The 17,970-nt window shown below is 41.4% G+C and overlaps 1 pseudogene; it reads right to left on the reverse strand.

The window, feature by feature from the left end:
- Positions 1-8,844: 8,844 nt before the first annotated feature.
- On the reverse strand, positions 8,845-8,962 carry LOC124778324 (annotated as a pseudogene).
- Between the last annotated feature and the right edge of the window lie 9,008 nt (positions 8,963-17,970).

Here is a 17,970-nt window from a genome sequence, read left to right on the forward strand (position 1 = left end):
AGACACTGGTTCTTCAGCAGTATAAAACTAAAAATCAAAGCAAAACTTGATGTTCTACAATTTATGTTTTACATTTTCAATTACTGTTAATTGCATACGTTTATGCAAGTGATGATTAAATCTAATTGTTGTAATTTATAAAATGTTCATTTATTTTATAAATTATTCCACTGTATCTGTCATTGATGTCACAGACTTCCTCGACAACAAAACGAAATAAATAACATCACATTGGATTTGAATACAGAGCGCAACAATTCGAACCTGTGGGATCAGTCATTACGCTACCAACCCACCTGATACAACACCACGTGTGGTGCAGTAGCATCAAAACTTTATCATTTTCTCGGAAACTATCAAGTGTTGGCACCCGAGACAAAATAGGTGCCCATTTATTTTCGCCCTCCATTCACCAAGGGAATTTTCGACTGTATCAGAGAGCGACCTATTGCAGTTCCTCCTTGTAAGCTGTAGTTTCAGCAATCTGCTGATGGAACTCCAGGCCCACACATGGAAAATGGAGTTCTTGCAGTAATTCCGCACCAGAAACATAGCTCGGCCAATACCTACGGATCCAAAATGTCCGTCTTGAGGAACTAACATACTATCCAAATTAATCACCAGACACTGCATGCCTTAGAACTACTATGATGTAATTCGTCTTATTAAACCAAAATTCGCTTCAGGCAAATGCGGGGATAGTTCCTTCGAAAGAGCACGGCTGATTTCCTTCCCCATCCCTCATCCGATGGACCGATGACCTCACTGTTTGGACCCCTACCCCAAATCAAGCAATAACCCCTACTTATTCTGAGGGAACTTACATTTTTCATTTTCTGTGATCTGTGGACGTTTTTATTCTATCTTTTTGACTCTCCTCGTGAAACTAAATACATGATGAGCTTTTCTATGAAATCTACATCTAGATCTGTATCTACATGCTTGCTCTGCAATTCACACTTAAGTACCTGGCATATGGTTCACTGAACCACCTTTAAGTTACTTCTCTACCGTTCCACTCTGGAACAGAGCGAACACTTAAAGCTTCCGTGAGATCTCGGATTTTTAAAAATTTTATTATGATGATCACTCCTCCCCATTTAGGTAGGTGCCAAAAAAATATTTTCACACTCTGAGGAGAAACGTAGTGACTGAAATTTAATGAGAAGGTCCTGCAGCAGCGGAAAACGCCTTTTTTTTAATGACTGCCATCTCAATTCCTGTACCATATCCGTGGCACTTTCTTCCCTATTTCGCGATAATACAAAACGAGCTGCCCTTCTTTGTACTTCTTCGATGTCCTCCGTCAATTCAATCCAAAGTGGATCTCACACGTCGCAGCAATACTCCAAAAGAGGGCGGACAAGCATAGTGTAACCAGTCTCTTTAGTAAACCTATTACATTTCCCAAGTTTTCTGCCAATAAATCGCAGTCTTTGGTTTTATTTCCTCGCAATAACATTATTATGTGATCGTTCCAATATAACTTATTCGTAATTGCAATCCCTAACTATTTAGTTGAGTTTACAGCCTTTAGATCTGTGTGTTTTATCGTCGTACTGAAATTTAACAGGTTCTTTTTAGTGATCGTATGGATGATTTCACAGTTTTCATGATTTAGAATCAATTGTCAATTTTTGCACCCCACAGATATATAGTCTAAATCATTTTGCAATTCGTTCTGATTATCATATGACGTAACATGACGGTCTATGACAGCAGAATCTGCAAATAATCTAAGAGGACTGCTCATTATAACACACTCTCGGGGAACGCCAGATACTACTTCTGTTTTACTCGACGACTTTCCGTTAATTATTATGAACTGTGACCTTTCTGACAGGAAATCACGAATCCAGTCACACAACTGAGACAACACTTCACAGGCAAGCAGTTTAGTTAGGAGTCGCATGTTAGGAACGGGGTCAAAAACCTTCTGGAAACCTAAAAATATGGAATCAATTTGACGTCCGCTGTCGATATCGCTCATGACTCCTAGTTGTGTTTCACAAGAGAGGTATTTTCGGAGTCCGTGTTGGCTATCTGTCGATATATTGTTTCCTTCGAAGTGATTCATAATGTTCGAGCAGAGTATAGGTTCCAAAACCCCACTGCAAATCGATGTTAGTGATATGGACCTGTAATTCATCGAATTACTCCCATTTCCATTATTGGGTATTGGTGTAACTTGTGCAGCCCCAACTTTCCGGTCTCTGGGTACGGATCTTTCTACGAGCGAACAGTTGCATATGATTGCTAAGCATAGAGCTATTGTACCAGTATACTCTAAAAGGAACCTCGCTGGTATACAATCGGGATCGGAAGTATTAATTTCTTACGTCTTTTTTAAGCTGCTTCGCTACATCAAATTACTTCTAAATTACTCATGTTGGCAGTTGTTATTGATTCGAATTCTGGAACGTTTACTTCATCTTCTTTAATGAAAGACTTTCGGAAAACTGTGTTTAGTAACTCTGCTTTAGTGGTGCTGTCATCAATAACATCGCCATTGTTATCGCGCTGTGAAGGTATTGATTACGTCTTGCCACTGGTGTACTTTACATATGAGCGGAATCTCTTCGCGTTTTCTGCCAGATTTCGGGACAGCGTTCCGTTGTGGAAACTATTAAAAGCATCTCGCAATGAAGTTCGCAGCAAATTTCGATCTCCTCTAAAACATCGCCAATTTATGTATTTTTTTTTTTTTTTAAATTTGGCATGCTTTCTTCGTTGCTTCTGCAATAGTGTTCTTTGTGTACCTTGGAGGATCAGTACCATCTCTTATTAATTTATTTGGTATATATCAACTGCCGTCGATATTATTTCTTTGTATTTAAAGCACATCTTACATAGTCATATTGGAAGGAGTGGAAACTGTCTCCTCTTAAATAGTCAAAAAAATGTTCAAATGTGGGTGAAATCTTATGGGACTTAACTGTTAAGGTCATCAGTCCCTAAGCTTACACACTACTTAACCAAAATTATCCTAAGGACAAACACACACCCATGCCCGAGGACTCGAACCTCCACCGGGACCAGCCGCACAGTCCATGACTGCAGCGCCTGAGACCGCTCGGCTAATCCCGCGCGGCTCTTACATAGTCAGACTGGACGGAGTGGCGGCTGTCTCTTAGGAAGATATCAACCGAATTTTTATCTGCTTTTTTAAAACATGTATTCTGCGTTATTTTTCGTGGGTTTCTATGTTATAGCATTCAGTCTAGCTACAACAACATTGTGGTCGGTCACAACCTTGTGGTCACTAATCCCTGAATCGGTCATGTTCCCCGTCGTAGGTTCGAGTCCTCCCTCGGGCTTGGGTGTGTGTATTGTTCCTTAGTTTAAGTTAATTCAAGTTAGATTAAGTACTATGTAAGCTTAGGGACCGATGACCTCAGCAGTTTGGTCCCATAGGGTCTTACCACAAATTTTCAAAATAAATAAATAAATAAAATAAAAAAATTCGGTCATGTTCCTTATTTGGTCAGGATTATTTGTTGCTAACAGGTCAAGTATATTTTCACAACCACTAACACTTCGAGTGAGATCCTGAACTAGTTGTTCAAAACAATTCTCTAAGAAGGCATACAGGACGATTTCGGTCGACATTTTATGCCTAACCGACTTGTCACCTCCGACTACAATTGTATGAGTGGGTACCTGTTTGAAATGATACTCAAGTTTTCTTTGAACTGTTCAGCAACTGTATCATCTGAGTTGGGAGGGGGAGGGGGGTCGGTAAAAGGAACTAATTATTAATTTACTGTGTTTTAAAAGCAAATTAATTTACTCCGTCTGTTAAGTATAACCGCTACACATACTCACAGGAACTGTCTACTTCAAATTCACTACAAGGTAAATTACTTCTGACAGCACTAAACACTCCACTACCAACTGTGTTTGATCTATCGTTTCTGAAGATAATTAGGTCTTACGCAAAAATTTCGGCTTGACTTATTTCCGGTTTTAGCCAGCTCTCCATGCTTAGAACTAGTTGAAATTCAGTGTTTTCAATTAGCACTTGGAGCTCTGCTTCTTACAGTACTGATTGTTCCTAGTCTACCGTCTTCCTGTATTCTTCCCAAACCCTTTGGAGCTGAAAGCCCCTTTTGCACGTTCTCGAGCCCCTCTCACCTTTTTATATATATAAAAAAAACTTAGCTCCCTACCAAGGACCATAGTCGGTTCTGTCGATGATACTAAAGATGGCGAGCTCCGCCATCATCTCGTTAGCAAGACTGGCAGCCTTCTCTACTTCAGATAGCCGCTCGAAACCAGAACAAATTTCTTCCGATCAAAAGCGACATATATCATTAGTTCCAACATGACCCACCAGCTGCAGCTGGCTGCTCATTGTGCTCTTAATGGCATCCGGAAGCACCCGTTTCACATCTGGAATGACTCCTACCGATATTCACACAGAGAGCACATTGGATTCCCTCTCCTCCTTTGCAGGCATATCCCTAAGGGGGCGGCCGGCCGGAGTGGCCGAGCGGTTCTAGGCGCTGCAGTTTGGAACCGCGCGACTGCTACGGTTGCAGGTTCGAATCCTGCCTCGGGCATGGATGTGTGTGATGTCCTTAGGTTAGTTAGGTTTAACTAGTTCTAAGTTCTAGGGGACTGATGACCTCAAGTTAAGTCCCATAGTGCTGAGAGCCATTTGAACCATTTGAACCTAAGGGGGCCCATTACGCACCTAATGCTGGAGCTCCAGTAATCCCACACTCTGTGAATGCCCAGACTTCGCAGCCCCTGAGGATTCCTCTGGAACAAGGCGAGCGACTTTATCTGGCTCAGGGACTTTTTTCAGCCACAGATATGAATCGGGGAGGCCCTCCCATCGGCCTCTCAGAAAGTCTTTCGCTACTGGCCACATCTTGGAAGGACCTCCCACTCGACCACGGATGAGGAATCAACCTCTGTGCATGCAGTACCCAGGTCGATCACAGCAGTGGACCAATCGGCCCATGTGATGGTCATTGCTAACAGCCTCAAGCTGCATGACCGAAGCTAACGCCACGTGGAGCTGTGAGCGATGAGTCATCAACTCGGCACGCATCTGAACACAACAACCATAGTTCCTCTCCATACTAAAGAATGCGTCATAAATACAAAAATAGCAAGAAATCTAGGAGTTGAAGCTAAAGAAAATTAACGAAATGTAAAGCAAGTTGCTGTTTATGTGAAGCTGTGTCAACTCACAGTCCTCTAATGCGCTGCTGCAAGAACAGCTATCACTTGTACAAGTGGCTCTTGAAACACAAAAGCAAATGCTTCGTGCACTGCAAACAGCGGTTTTTTGCACTACGCAGTTAATAATGCGCGGAACTCTGTCTGATCAATAAACAAACACGCATGAAATATATGAGTTGAAGCTAAAGAACGCTGACAATATTTAAAATAAGTCGCATTTAGGCTGCTAGTTGGTGACTGCGTCGTACCGGGGCTGGATGCTGGAAGACGCCAGTATCGGGTGATGTATACTCCTCACTGCGACCTTGAGATACCAAAGTGTTGAAAACGACTCGAAACGTTCTTCAATCACAAGTATTTGAATTATTCAGATGGTGGGTACAGGCGATTTCAAAATGGGAATACTGATTTAGGTTTCATCTTGAAATCTTTACTTTATTTAATCAACCTCATTTCATCTATATTCGTTGTCTTTCCAATGTTCAACGGTTTCAAGTCATTCCACAGTGACGCAAAAAGTGAGGTGTGCTTCTGGTTTTACTATATTTATGTGACGCTGAAGTTTTTAGGTAAGCAAAAGCAGATGAGCAATTGTATTAGGAGACACGTTGATGTGCACAGCGACTATTTTAAGGGATTATTAAGCCTATCCAGTGGTCTCCAAGATGAAATGAAATTTCAATTAACATTCTTCACTGAGTCAGATCCATCCAAAATTGAAGTAATATTAAGAATAGCAGTCCGTTTTAACAATTACACTTCGATAATACACATGTGAGTCTTATGATAGCCTAGAGGGTTCGTCAGTATGGATTATCCGGAAATAAACTGCCAAGCAAATGCGCCACTTACGACATGCTGCATAGGAATTCCGTGCCACGCTCACCTAGGGTAACCTCTTCTTGTTACTTTCGTTCCTCTCTGTCTTAAGCTGTCCGAAAATTGAGAAGCGCATTCATCAGGCGCTTTTCGCTTATGTTGACAAAGTATCACCAGCAGTTATACTGTAATCTTTGTAATTAGATGATATATTTCATGTCAATAGTTTTTATAGAATGTGCGATAATATTCGTCGAGAATTACATATTCAGCACATTACTGTCGGCAAGTTTTGTTTCTTTTTTCGCATTATCATTACAGCTGCTTCACCTTTCATGTTGTCAGGATCTGTAATCGAACTTGCACTGCAATGATTCACTTATTTAATTATCTTCGCAGCTTTCGAGTTCTGTTTTTAGATCACTGGAAAAAAATCCGCCTGCATAGTACGCTTTCGTGATTTGAAACTATATGTTAATTGCAGCATATGAAATATGATTATCAAACATGAACATCCACAAGCATTGTTATGTTATCTTTTCATTTGTGGTATTATGTATTAGAAGTGGTGCCAACGCAGCCTTTAATAAGGGAAACTGTTTTCAAGTACAGTATATTAAAATAAATTTTATTTACACATAATGTTAGTAACATCTAGGAATGCCAAAAAAGCGAATCGCTCCCAGTGAATGAGTTTTTTAATTTCCAGTTTGCTAGAAGCAGAAAAACGAAAACATCTACGACAACAACAGAAGAGGAGAACCGCCGAAATAATTTCCCATGCTCTTTATTTATGATGATCGAGTTGCAGTCGGTGTTTCTGGATACTATTCGTAACTACGATTTAGATCCAGTTATAGAAGAAGTTACAAAAATGCAAACAACTCATTAGTGTATACAATATATTTTTGCTCTCAGTGATTACAGTGGCAGCCGGCGGTAGCCAGCTCAAGGAACACATCCTGCCTGTCCTGAGAAAACACATCCTGCCTGTCGCCTGTCTAATAGAGAATTAGAAAATTTATATGAAACATTTGACAACTATGTGATCGTCGATTTACTTACTTACTTTGGTTCAGAACTATCCTGGTACATTCACTCGATATTATCTTGTTACTGAGACTAAATATTCTGTATTATTCGCATTTAAGGGATGACGTAAACTTAGCAGATTTAACTTCAGGAAGCTGGTTTCAACAAGAAATGTAGCTTACTTCGCCATTTACTCTGCGAATTCAACGTCTTAATAATCATTGGGACGACAAGAGAATGATGTATTCTACAGTTGTAAGTGAGCTTAGTAGTAACACGTTCACCCTTCAAGCGGGAGACTGCGTTAGTTTTCGGTTCTAATATCTTTGGAGGCAAGATTTTTCCCTGTTCTGTGAAAAAGTCACTAGCAAGTAGATCGGCAATCAGTGAATAAATCTTAAGACAATTTCTCCCCCATAAATTTTGTCGCTACCTTTATTCTGTGCCCTCCACATCTAAAGATGAATAACCTCCAGAACTGCACACTTGTAACGCCTGTTCTTTCTGCAACTGTATTGTCTTAACTGTGGTGCTGAATGATTTGGTAACTAGATTTAATTATGTGTCTAACCTTACTGTTATATTTACGTACTTTTGTGGACATCCTGAACACTACTTCACTATGGCTGTGGCGTGACAGTAGAGACAGACTGTTTTGAAGCCGGAGGTGCGTATTATCCTGCTGATTCGTGACAATGTGAATTTTTTAATTAAATAGTGCCCTTTTTATAAAATTAACAGAATAAGATGCAATTCATTTGCATTAATAAAGTGCATGCTGAATAGCGTTTTCTCGTTGGTTCACTGACCACAGCAGACAAACACCAGAGATAAATAAATCAGCAGCAATATAGCCTGCCACACTGTCTACAACAGTCTGATGATGCTCGAGTAGACTTCGACTTAATGTTGGAAACATGAATGTTGATAGCACCTGGCCTTCTTGCAGTTTATGTTGTCTTAATAGAGAGTAAAGCTGTGCAGTTCAGCATACCTATAAATCGAGAGGTCTCCCGAGTTCTGTCCCCGACTGTACATGGTAACACACAATTTTCGGCAGCCGTGTTGGAAATAAATTAATTCTTTGGTGAATGCATGAGAAGGGCAAGAAACTGATTTAATGTGCAGCAGCGAAGCCCCTGTAGCATTGTACTTAGGTCTAGAGAAATTACAACCACTTGTCACAAGTCCTCCAAAATCACTGATTACTTATTTTTACAACTTCGAAACTGCAAATCACACAGACACATATCTCTCTTTGGTTCCGTAATGGAGAGGTAAAACTCTGCACCAGGCAACTTCGTCTAACAAAGTTAGAATACGTCATGATATTGATATATGCGTCACTTCACGTTAATTGAAAGTGCAGAGGGGTGAAAGCCAACGGCCTTGCCGCAGTGGTAACACCGGTTCCCGTCAGATCACCGAAGTTAAGACTGTCGGGCTGGGCTGGCACTTGAATGGCTGACCATCCGGTCCGCCGAGCGCTGTTGGCTAGCGGGGTGCACTCAGCCCTCGTGAGGCAAACTGAAGAGCTGCTTAACTGAAAAGTAGCGGCTCCGGTCTCGTAAACTGACATACGGCCGGGCGAGCGGTGTGCTGACCACATGCCCCTCCATATCCGCATCCAGTGACGCATATGTCATCCTCAGCTCATAGGCGGTACTGGATGCGAAAATGGAGGGGCATGTGGTCAGCACACCGCTCTCCCGGCCGTATGTCAGTTTCCGAGACCGGAGCCGCTACTTCTCAATCAAGTAGCTCCTCAGTTTGCCTCACAAGAGCTGAGTGCACCCCGCTTGCCAACAGCGCTCGGCAGACCGGATGGCCACCCATACAAGTGCTAGCCCAGCCCGACAGCGCTTAGCTTCGGTGATCTGACGGGAACCGGTGTTACCACTGCGGCAAGGTCATTGGCAGACACTGGTTCTTCAGCAGTATAAAACTAAAAATCAAAGCAAAACTTGATGTTCTACAATTTATGTTTTACATTTTCAATTACTGTTAATTGCATACGTTTATGCAAGTGATGATTAAATCTAATTGTTGTAATTTATAAAATGTTCATTTATTTTATAAATTATTCCACTGTATCTGTCATTGATGTCACAGACTTCCTCGACAACAAAACGAAATAAATAACATCACATTGGATTTGAATACAGAGCGCAACAATTCGAACCTGTGGGATCAGTCATTACGCTACCAACCCACCTGATACAACACCACGTGTGGTGCAGTAGCATCAAAACTTTATCATTTTCTCGGAAACTGTCAAGTGTTGGCACCCGAGACAAAATAGGTGCCCATTTATTTTCGCCCTCCATTCACCAAGGGAATTTTCGACTGTATCAGAGAGCAACCTATTGCAGTTCCTCCTTGTAAGCCGTAGTTTCAGCAATCTGCTGATGGAATTCCAGGCCCACACATGGAAAATGGAGTTCTTGCAGTAATTCCGCACCAGAAACATAGCTCGGCCAATACCTACGGATCCAAAATGTCCGTCTTGAGGAACTAACATACTATCCAAATTAATCACCAGACACTGCATGCCTCAGAACTACTATGATGTAATTCGTCTTATTAAACCAAAATTCGCTTCAGGCAAATGCGGGGATAGTTCCTTCGAAAGAGCACGGCTGATTTCCTTCCCCATCCCTCATCCGATGGACCGATGACCTCACTGTTTGGACCCCTACCCCAAATCAAGCAATAACCCCTACTTATTCTGAGGGAACTTACATTTTTCATTTTCTGTGATCTGTGGACGTTTTTATTCTATCTTTTTGACTCTCCTCGTGAAACTAAATACATGATGAGCTTTTCTATGAAATCTACATCTAGATCTGTATCTACATGCTTGCTCTGCAATTCACACTTAAGTACCTGGCATATGGTTCACTGAACCACCTTTAAGTTACTTCTCTACCGTTCCACTCTGGAACAGAGCGAACACTTAAAGCTTCCGTGAGATCTCGGATTTTTAAAAATTTTATTATGATGATCACTCCTCCCCATTTAGGTAGGTGCCAAAAAAATATTTTCTCACTCTGAGGAGAAACATAGTGACTGAAATTTAATGAGAAGGTCCTGCAGCAGCGGAAAACGCCTTTTTTTTAATGACTGCCATCTCAATTCCTGTACCATATCCGTGGCACTTTCTTCCCTATTTCGCGATAATACAAAACGAGCTGCCCTTCTTTGTACTTCTTCGATGTCCTCCGTCAATTCAATCCATAGTGGATCTCACACGTCGCAGCAATACTCCAAAAGAGGGCGGACAAGCATAATGTAACCAGTCTCTTTAGTAAACCTATTACATTTCCCAAGTTTTCTGCCAATAAATCGCAGTCTTTGGTTTTATTTCCTCGCAATAACATTATTATGTGATCGTTCCAATATAACTTATTCGTAATTGCAATCCCTAACTATTTAGTTGAGTTTACAGCCTTTAAATCTGTGTGTTTTATCGTCTTACTGAAATTTAACAGGTTCTTTTTAGTGATCGTATGGATGATTTCACAGTTTTCATGATTTAGAATCAATTGTCAATTTTTGCACCCCACAGATATATAGTCTAAATCATTTTGCAATTCGTTCTGATTATCAGATGACGTAACATGACTGTCTATGACAGCAGAATCTGCAAATAATCTAAGAGGACTGCTCATTATAACACACTCTCGGGGAACGCCAGATACTACTTCTGTTTTACTCGACGACTTTCCGTTAATTATTATGAACTGTGACCTTCTGACAGGAAATCACGAATCCAGTCACACAACTGAGACAACACTTCACAGGCAAGCAGTTTAGTTAGGAGTCGCATGTTAGGAACGGGGTCAAAAACCTTCTGGAAACCTAAAAATATGGAATCAATTTGACGTCCGCTGTCGATATCGCTCATGACTCCATGAGAAAAAAGGCCTAGTTGTGTTTCACAAGAGAGGTATTTTCGGAGTCCGTGTTGGCTATCTGTCGATATATTGTTTCCTTCGAAGTGATTCATAATGTTCGAGCAGAGTATAGGTTCCAAAACCCCACTGCAAATCGATGTTAGTGATATGGACCTGTAATTCATCGAATTACTCCCATTTCCATTATTGGGTATTGGTGTAACTTGTGCAGCCCCAACTTTCCGGTCTCTGGGTACGGATCTTTCTACGAGCGAACAGTTGCATATGATTGCTAAGCATAGAGCTATTGTACCAGTATACTCTAAAAGGAACCTCGCTGGTATACAATCGGGATCGGAATTATTAATTTCTTACGTCTTTTTTAAGCTGCTTCGCTACATCAAATTACTTCTAAATTACTCATGTTGGCAGTTGTTATTGATTCGAATTCTGGAACGTTTACTTCATCTTCTTTAATGAAAGACTTTCGGAAAACTGTGTTTAGTAACTCTGCTTTAGTGGTGCTGTCATCAATAACATCGCCATTGTTATCGCGCTGTGAAGGTATTGATTACGTCTTGCCACTGGTGTACTTTACATATGAGCGGAATCTCTTCGCGTTTTCTGCCAGATTTCGGGACAGCGTTCCGTTGTGGAAACTATTAAAAGCATCTCGCAATGAAGTTCGCAGCAAATTTCGATCTCCTCTAAAACATCGCCAATTTATGTATTTTTTTTTTAATTTGGCATGCTTTCTTCGTTGCTTCTGCAATAATGTTCTTTGTGTACCTTGGAGGATCAGTACCATCTCTTATTAATTTATTTGGTATATATCAACTGCCGTCGATATTATTTCTTTGTATTTAAAGCACATCTTACATAGTCGTATTGGAAGGAGTGGAAACTGTCTCCTCTTAAATAGTCAAAAAAATGTTCAAATGTGGGTGAAATCTTATGGGACTTAACTGTTAAGGTCATCAGTCCCTAAGCTTACACACTACTTAACCTAAATTATCCTAAGGACAAACACACACCCATGCCCGAGGACTCGAACCTCCACCGGGACCAGCCGCACAGTCCATGACTGCAGCGCCTGAGACCGCTCGGCTAATCCCGCGCGGCTCTTACATAGTCAGACTGGACGGAGTGGCGGCTGTCTCTTAGGAAGATATCAACCGAATTTTTATCTGCTTTTTTAAAACATGTATTCTGCGTTATTTTTGGTGGGTTTGTATGTTATAGTATTCAGTCTAGCTACAACAACATTGTGGTCGGTCACAACTTTGTGGTCACTAATCCCTGAATCGGTCATGTTCCCCGTCGTAGGTTCGAGTCCTCCCTCGGGCTTGGGTGTGTGTATTGTTCCTTAGTTTAAGTTAATTCAAGTTAGATTAAGTACTATGTAAGCTTAGGGACCGATGACCTCAGCAGTTTGGTCCCATAGGGTCTTACCACAAATTTTCAAAATAAATAAATAAATAAAATAAAAAAATTCGGTCATGTTCCTTATTTGGTCAGGATTATTTGTTGCTAACAGGTCAAGTATATTTTCACAACCACTAACACTTCGAGTGAGATCCTGAACTAGTTGTTCAAAACAATTCTCTAAGAAGGCATACAGGACGATTTCGGTCGACATTTTATGCCTAACCGACTTGTCACCTCCGACTACAATTGTATGAGTGGGTATCTGTTTGAAATGATACTCAAGTTTTCTTTGAACTGTTCAGCAACTGTATCATCTGAGTTGGGAGGGGGAGGGGGGTCGGTAAAAGGAACTAATTATTAATTTACTGTGTTTTAAAAGCAAATTAATTTACTCCGTCTGTTAAGTATAACCGCTACACATACTCACAGGAACTGTCTACTTCAAATTCACTACAAGGTAAATTACTTCTGACAGCACTAAACACTCCACTACCAACTGTGTTTGATCTATCGTTTCTGAAGATAATTAGATCTTACGCAAAAATTTCGGCTTGACTTATTTCCGGTTTTAGCCAGCTCTCCATGCTTAGAACTAGTTGAAATTCAGTGTTTTCAATTAGCACTTGGAGCTCTGCTTCTTACAGTACTGATTGTTCCTAGTCTACCGTCTTCCTGTATTCTTCCCAAACCCTTTGGAGCTGAAAGCCCCTTTTGCACGTTCTCGAGCCCCTCTCACCTTTTTATATATATAAAAAAAACTTAGCTCCCTACCAAGGACCATAGTCGGTTCTGTCGATGATACTAAAGATGGCGAGCTCCGCCATCATCTCGTTAGCAAGACTGGCAGCCTTCTCTACTTCAGATAGCCGCTCGAAACCAGAAAAAATTTCTTCCGATCAAAAGCGACATATATCATTAGTTCCAACATGACCCACCAGCTGCAGCTGGCTGCTCATTGTGCTCTTAATGGCATCCGGAAGCACCCGTTTCACATCTGGAATGACTCCTACCGATATTCACACAGAGAGCACATTGGATTCCCTCTCCTCCTTTGCAGGCATATCCCTAAGGGGGCGGCCGGCCGGAGTGGCCGAGCGGTTCTAGGCGCTGCAGTTTGGAACCGCGCGACTGCTACGGTTGCAGGTTCGAATCCTGCCTCGGGCATGGATGTGTGTGATGTCCTTAGGTTAGTTAGGTTTAACTAGTTCTAAGTTCTAGGGGACTGATGACCTCAAGTTAAGTCCCATAGTGCTGAGAGCCATTTGAACCATTTGAACCTAAGGGGGCCCATTACGCACCTAATGCTGGAGCTCCAGTAATCCCACACTCTGTGAATGCCCAGACTTTGCAGCCCCTGAGGATTCCTCTGGAACAATGCGAGCGACTTTATCTGGCTCAGGGACTTTTTTCAGCCACAGATATGAATCGGGGAGGCCCTCCCATCGGCCTCTCAGAAAGTCTTTCGCTACTGGCCACATCTTGGAACGACCTCCCACTCGACCACGGATGAGGAATCAACCTCTGTGCATGCAGTACCCAGGTCGATCACAGCAGTGGACCAATCGGCCCATGTGATGGTCATTGCTAACAGCCTCAAGCTGCATGACCGAAGCTAACGCCACGTGGAGCTGTGAGCGATGAGTCATCAACTCGGCACGCATCTGAACACAACAACCATAGTTCCTCTCCATACTAAAGAATGCGTCATAAATACAAAAATAGCAAGAAATCTAGGAGTTGAAGCTAAAGAAAATTAACGAAATGTAAAGCAAGTTGCTGTTTATGTGAAGCTGTGTCAACTCACAGTCCTCTAATGCGCTGCTGCTGCTGCAAGAACAGCTATCACTTGTACAAGTGGCTCTTGAAACACAAAAGCAAATGCTTCGTGCACTGCAAACAGCGGTTTTTTGCACTACGCAGTTAATAATGCGCGGAACTCTGTCTGATCAATAAACAAACACGCATGAAATATATGAGTTGAAGCTAAAGAACGCTGACAATATTTAAAATAAGTCGCATTTAGGCTGCTAGTTGGTGACTGCGTCGTACCGGGGCTGGATGCTGGAAGACGCCAGTATCGGGTGATGTATACTCCTCACTGCGACCTTGAGATACCAAAGTGTTGAAAACGACTCGAAACGTTCTTCAATCACAAGTATTTGAATTATTCAGATGGTGGGTACAGGCGATTTCAAAATGGGAATACTGATTTAGGTTTCATCTTGAAATCTTTACTTTATTTAATCAACCTCATTTCATCTATATTCGTTGTCTTTCCAATGTTCAACGGTTTCAAGTCATTCCACAGTGACGCAAAAAGTGAGGTGTGCTTCTGGTTTTACTATATTTATGTGACGCTGAAGTTTTTAGGTAAGCAAAAGCAGATGAGCAATTGTATTAGGAGACACGTTGATGTGCACAGCGACTATTTTAAGGGATTATTAAGCCTATCCAGTGGTCTCCAAGATGAAATGAAATTTCAATTAACATTCTTCACTGAGTCAGATCCATCCAAAATTGAAGTAATATTAAGAATAGCAGTCCATTTTAACAATTACACTTCGATAATACACATGTGAGTCTTATGATAGCCTAGAGGGTTCGTCAGTATGGATTATCCGGAAATAAACTGCCAAGCAAATGCGCCACTTACGACATGCTGCATAGGAATTCCGTGCCACGCTCACCTAGGGTAACCTCTTCTTGTTACTTTCGTTCCTCTCTGTCTTAAGCTGTCCGAAAATTGAGAAGCGCATTCATCAGGCGCTTTTCGCTTATGTTGACAAAGTATCACCAGCAGTTATACTGTAATCTTTGTAATTAGATGATATATTTCATGTCAATAGTTTTTATAGAATGTGCGATAATATTCGTCGAGAATTACATATTCAGCACATTACTGTCGGCAAGTTTTGTTTCTTTTTTCGCATTATCATTACAGCTGCTTCACCTTTCATGTTGTCAGGATCTGTAATCGAACTTGCACTGCAATGATTCACTTATTTAATTATCTTCGCAGCTTTCGAGTTCTGTTTTTAGATCACTGGAAAAAAATCCGCCTGCATAGTACGCTTTCGTGATTTGAAACTATATGTTAATTGCAGCATATGAAATATGATTATCAAACATGAACATCCACAAGCATTGTTATGTTATCTTTTCATTTGTGGTATTATGTATTAGAAGTGGTGCCAACGCAGCCTTTAATAAGGGAAACTGTTTTCAAGTACAGTATATTAAAATAAATTTTATTTACACATAATGTTAGTAACATCTAGGAATGCCAAAAAAGCGAATCGCTCCCAGTGAATGAGTTTTTTAATTTCCAGTTTGCTAGAAGCAGAAAAACGAAAACATCTACGACAACAACAGAAGAGGAGAACCGCCGAAATAATTTCCCATGCTCTTTATTTATGATGATCGAGTTGCAGTCGGTGTTTCTGGATACTATTCGTAACTACGATTTAGATCCAGTTATAGAAGAAGTTACAAAAATGCAAACAACTCATTAGTGTATACAATATATTTTTGCTCTCAGTGATTACAGTGGCAGCCGGCGGTAGCCAGCTCAAGGAACACATCCTGCCTGTCCTGAGAAAACACATCCTGCCTGTCGCCTGTCTAATAGAGAATTAGAAAATTTATATGAAACATTTGACAACTATGTGATCGTCGATTTACTTACTTACTTTGGTTCAGAACTATCCTGGTACATTCACTCGATATTATCTTGTTACTGAGACTAAATATTCTGTATTATTCGCATTTAAGGGATGACATAAACTTAGCAGATTTAACTTCAGGAAGCTGGTTTCAACAAGAAATGTAGCTTACTTCGCCATTTACTCTGCGAATTCAACGTCTTAATAATCATTGGGACGACAAGAGAATGATGTATTCTACAGTTGTAAGTGAGCTTAGTAGTAACACGTTCACCCTTCAAGCGGGAGACTGCGTTAGTTTTCGGTTCTAATATCTTTGGAGGCAAGATTTTTCCCTGTTCTGTGAAAAAGTCATTAGCAAGTAGATCGGCAATTAGTGAATAAATCTTATGACAATTTCTCCCCCATAAATTTTGTCGCTACCTTTATTCTGTGCCCTCCACATCTAAAGATGAATAACCTCCAGAACTGCACACTTGTAACGCCTGTTCTTTCTGCAACTGTATTGTCTTAACTGTGGTGCTGAATGATTTGGTAACTAGATTTAATTATGTGTCTAACCTTACTGTTATATTTGCGTACTTTTGTGGACATCCTGAACACTACTTCACTATGGCTGTGGCGTGACAGTAGAGACAGACTGTTTTGAAGCCGGAGGTGCGTATTATCCTGCTGATTCGTGACAATGTGAATTTTTTAATTAAATAGTGCCCTTTTTGTAAAATTAACAGAATAAGATGCAATTCATTTGCATTAATAAAGTGCATGCTGAATAGCGTTTTCTCGTTGGTTCACTGACCACAGCAGACAAACACCAGAGATAAATAAATCAGCAGCAATATAGCCTGCCACACTGTCTACAACAGTCTGATGATGCTCGAGTAGACTTCGACTTAATGTTGGAAACATGAATGTTGATAGCACCTGGCCTTCTTGCAGTTTATGTTGTCTTAATAGAGAGTAAAGCTGTGCAGTTCAGCATACCTATAAATCGAGAGGTCTCCCGAGTTCTGTCCCCGACTGTACATGGTAACACACAATTTTCGGCAGCCGTGTTGGAAATAAATTAATTCTTTGGTGAATGCATGAGAAGGGCAAGAAACTGATTTAATGTGCAGCAGCGAAGCCCCTGTAGCATTGTACTTAGGTCTAGAGAAATTACAACCACTTGTCACAAGTCCTCCAAAATCACTGATTACTTATTTTTACAACTTCGAAACTGCAAATCACACAGACACATATCTCTCTTTGGTTCCGTAATGGAGAGGTAAAACTCTGCACCAGGCAACTTCGTCTAACAAAGTTAGAATATGTCATGATATTGATATATGCGTCACTTCACGTTAATTGAAAGTGCAGAGGGGTGAAAGCCAACGGCCTTGCCGCAGTGGTAACACCGGTTCCCGTCAGATCACCGAAGTTAAGACTGTCGGGCTGGGCTGGCACTTGAATGGCTGACCATCCGGTCCGCCGAGCGCTGTTGGCTAGCGGGGTGCACTCAGCCCTCGTGAGGCAAACTGAAGAGCTACTTAACTGAAAAGTAGCGGCTCCGGTCTCGTAAACTGACATACGGCCGGGCGAGCGGTGTGCTGACCACATGCCCCTCCATATCCGCATCCAGTGACATTATGGGCTGAGGATAACACGGCGGCCGGTCGGTCCCTTGGGCCGGCCAAGGCCTGTTAGGACGGAGAGAGGGGTGGAAGGAAAGGAACTACTGATACCAGCTACGTTGGAAGTTTATGCGGAATCAGCAGCGACAATAATATTGTGTTACTGACCGGGACTCGAGCCTGCGATCTCCTGTTTAATATGCAGTTGCGTTAACCACCGCGCGGGACTATCTCGGTACGCTTCCCAGTTGACAAACACTTCTACCTTAGCGCAACCTCTCCGCATTCGCCGCCTATGTCCTCCAATGTCGCTGATTTTTAAATTCC

Source organism: Schistocerca piceifrons, chromosome 2 (assembly GCF_021461385.2).
Source record: "Schistocerca piceifrons isolate TAMUIC-IGC-003096 chromosome 2, iqSchPice1.1, whole genome shotgun sequence".
Lineage (NCBI taxonomy): Eukaryota > Metazoa > Arthropoda > Insecta > Orthoptera > Acrididae > Schistocerca > Schistocerca piceifrons.